This window comes from Myotis brandtii, unplaced genomic scaffold (assembly GCF_000412655.1).
Source record: "Myotis brandtii unplaced genomic scaffold, ASM41265v1 scaffold975, whole genome shotgun sequence".
Classification (NCBI taxonomy): domain Eukaryota; kingdom Metazoa; phylum Chordata; class Mammalia; order Chiroptera; family Vespertilionidae; genus Myotis; species Myotis brandtii.
In genome coordinates, this window is record NW_005372049.1 from 964,288 (window position 1) to 968,223 (window position 3,936).

The 3,936-nt window shown below is 56.8% G+C and overlaps 1 long non-coding RNA gene across 1 annotated transcript; it reads left to right on the top strand.

Annotated features, from left to right (window-relative positions):
* Positions 1-416: 416 nt before the first annotated feature.
* On the top strand, positions 417-3,059 carry LOC106724791. Its single transcript, XR_001360627.1, has 3 exons — positions 417-1,257; positions 1,379-1,548; positions 2,963-3,059. It is a non-coding gene; the product is annotated as an uncharacterized LOC106724791 (long non-coding RNA).
* Positions 3,060-3,936: the final 877 nt, after the last annotated feature.

Sequence of the window (3,936 nt, forward strand, 5' to 3'; positions counted from 1 at the left end):
GTCCATCTGCTGCGTTCCCCGCATAGCCGGCCGTGCGGACACCGCATTCCACCCTCGGCCCCGGTGCCCAGCCTGTTCTTCCTGAGCCACATGTGCCCTTCCTCGTGGGCCTGGGCCAGCCGATGGCCTCCTGGGGCAGGGGTGGGGTTGGGGGACTTCTCCTCACCCCCTCACCGCACCGGTGGAGTCCCCACAGCCCATGCTCACCAGCTCTCACCCATCTTGGCTCCCCTCTCCCCAGAGACACAGCCCCACCTCCCCCAGCCTAGGGCTGGCCTTTCTGCCCTTACAGATGGGGAGGGGAAGTGGAGGCTTAGGAACCGGGTCAGGGGACTGGCCTGGACTGGGGCTCAGCACCCGCCCTTGCCCCCCTCCCCTCCCAGCCTTTCTGTAGAGCTGTGTCCCCGCACTGGGTCTGGCCCCCCAATTCTCCAGTCCCTGCCTGCGCCTCATCTTTCCTGGCTGTGGCCACATTTCTGAAAGTGATGTTTCCTTTGGTGGCCAGCGTGGCCCTCCCACTTCCTGGTCCCGGGCGAGGAGCAGGCACCTCAGATTCCTGAGCCCAGAGCCAGTTGGATGCTGCCGGTGGCATCCCGGGGGTGGGGGGGGCTGGAAGGTGGGAGGCACCCTGAGCCCAGGCAGGACTGACGAGGGGACAGTGGCCATTCTTGCCAGGTCCTCACCCCCAGCGACGCCATCATTCAGGACTCGCACACTTACGAGGCGCCTTGTAAATGCTTCACACACGGACGACTCAGCCCTGCAATGACTATGGGGGGTATCGTCACTCCAGGTTTGGACTGGGAGTCACGGGGAAGAGGTCTGTTCCCGGGAGTAACAGAAGGTGGAGGCAGGATCAGCACCAGCCTGGCCGACTCCAGAGTCGAGAACAGCCTGGTCCACTAAGGTTACAGCCAAAACGCAGGCCCTGGACGAGGCGGGACCAGCTCCTCTCCGGAGTGTATGCAGTAGGCACTCAGCAGTGCGCGTGGTGTGCTCACTGGATACTCACTGACAGCTGAACCGAGAGACAGAGCCACCTCATCCAAGCCAGTCCCTTCTGTGCAGAGTGAGGGTTCAGGGCCCCTCTCCTTCTTGGGGTGACCCGGACGTCACAGCCCATGTGTCTGTGACTTGGGCGAACTCCTGGTCCTGTGGATGTTGGTGGTACCCATTGGGCAAAGATGAGGGTGTAGTTCAGAGGAGCAGAGGATTGTCAAGAAAGAGGCAGGAGGCGGGACACCTGGCCCTCCGAAGGTGGGGGCAGCGAGGACTGGAGCCGCCGGGGTTGGGAGCGTGGGGGTGTGTGTCTGTTTATTCTGAGATGGGCAGCCTCGCTCTGGAGTCGTGAATTTAGGAATATTCTATCTCCCTGCAGACGGGCGAGCCTGGAGCAGTGCCTGGAGCCTGGCAGTGGGTGTTGGCTTGATGCACGGTGCTCACGGCACCTCCTCCCTCCCTCCTCCTGGAGCAGACGGTGCCTGTGATGTCTCCTGTCGGCTCTGCTCTCACCGGCTTCCTGGCCGGGGCCTGGTTCCCGGCCTTGAGGTTGGTGGCCAAGAGCATGACTTCTGACCTCAGGCCTCCCAAGCCTCCCCTCCTGACCCTGTGGCTGCAGTGAAGCCGTAGAAGCATATGATCAGAGCTGGGGACCTCAGACCAAGAACGAGGCGGAGAACTGGGGAACAGGGAGCAACTGGCCTGCAGTGGCAGATGGCAGAGCGAGTGAGCCGCCCTGGACCCCAGCCGCCGCCTCTTCATCCTCAGAGCCACGAACATGCATTTAAGGAGACTGAAGCCCCTCCACGTATCATCACACATCTGTGTGCCTTCACCTGGGGATCACCTGGGTGTATGGACCCACTGCAGCACACACACACTACACACACACACACACACAGTCACACTCACAGTCACACACACAGTCACACACTCACTGACAGACACACACACACTCACAGTCATACACACACATTCACAGCCACAGACACAGTCATACACACACTCATAGTCACACACACTGCACACACTCACATGCAGGCACACACACACACACACACAGTCACACTCACAGTCACACACACAGTCACACACACACTGACAGACACACACACATTCACAGCCACAGACACAGTCATACACTCATAGTCACACACTGCACACACTCACATGCATGCACACACACACTCACAGTCGTACACATGTGCACACACTCACGCACACACACACACTCCCCCAGCACCTCTCCTGGGTTGGTAGCTTCCTGTCCCCTTCCCACCCCATCAATGCTCACGGTCCAGGGTTCAGTGGCTGAGGGCTGAGCTGACAGTGGGGATGTCTACACCTGGGCCTCTCCTCCCACCACACAAGCCAGGTGCCAGGCAGAGGCTTCACCACTGACAGCTGCGAGGCTTCAGGTTGGTTACTTACCCTCCAAGCCTCAGTTTCTCATTCTGCAAATGGGGAGAATAGTGCACGTCGCCTAGGGCCTGGTACCCAGGCAGCTATTACTACTAGAGGGATGTTGTTGTCCCTGAAAGCTTGGTTCTCTGGAGGACTTCCCGCCCAGCCTGGCAGGCAGGGCTCTGCAGCCTTTCAGTGGTGACCCCCCCTCCCCGCCCGGCCGCAAACCAGCATCCAGGAGTCCTAGAGGAGGCCTCAGTCCCTACCCCGCCCGTCCATTGTCAGCCAAGCCCCTGGTGCTTGAGGGATCTCAGCTTGGTCTGTTTTGAGTTATAAATACCACCACCCGCCCCAACACACACACACCATCTGTCCCATGAACCCCTGATGCTGAGACCAAAGCAGAAGCTTTCTGGATCCCGTCTCCCTCCTCCCTCCCCTCTCCCTCCGCTCAGCAGAAATTCTATTTTCTCTGCTTTATAACCCAAAGCTCTTCCCCTTTCTTGCCTCCTCCCCCCGCCTCCATCACTGCGGATGTGAAGGGAACCTCTGGGGACAGCTCTCTTGGAAGGAAGTGCCCACTTAGAGGAAGTGCACAGAGGTAGTGAGCTCCCTCCTCAGGCGGGGCCAGCAGCTAAAAGGTGGGTGGAGCCCGCACAGAGAACCTGAGGGTCAGGGGCAGGCCCCAAGACACAGGGCTTGTAAGGCACCGTTTTCTGAGTCCCCAGAGCTAAGCAAGCCCACAGCCTTGTTGGGGGAGTGAGGTGAGAACCCTTGGGCCCTGTCTTCATTCTCATTCCCACTCCCCCAAACACAATCCGCATTACTAACCGGTATCCGCATTTTTAACCCGTAAAGTGTCAATCCGCATTATTAACCGGTATCCGCATTATGAACCGGTACCTGTTAAAAATGTGGATTGACCCTTTACCGGTTAATAGTGCGGATTTTGTTATCAAAGAAAACACGATAATTTCAAGAGAAACATCAAAAGTGCTTTGTTCAAAGTCATGTCCATCGCTAGCTACACATTCCCCCATCTTTCAGGTCATTTGTGGAGACCGTCCCAATAGAACTTTTCTTGTTTTGAGGCAAACCATTCCGAGACCCAATTTTCCACTTCTTCATATGTTTTGAAGTGCTGCTCAGGAAGTGCGTGTGCCATCGATCGAAACAAGTGGTAATCTGAAGGAGCAAGGTCTGGTGAACACAGCGGGTGGGTTCATAATTCCCAGGCAAGATCTTTTAACGTGTCTTTAACTGGTTTTGAAGTGTGTGATGGTGCGTCATCATGAAGCAACATTACTTTGTCGTGTCCTCTGGCCCATTCTGGTCATTTTATGATCAAAGCGTGGTTCAAATTGATTATTTGTTGTCGGTAGTGATCAGTACTAGCGGTTTCACCTGGTTTGAGAAGCTCATAATACACCACACCTTCCTGATCCCACCAAACGCAGAGCATTGTCTTCTCTCAGAAGCGATTTGGCCTTGCAGTCGATGTTGATGGTTGACCTGGATCAACCCATGATTTTG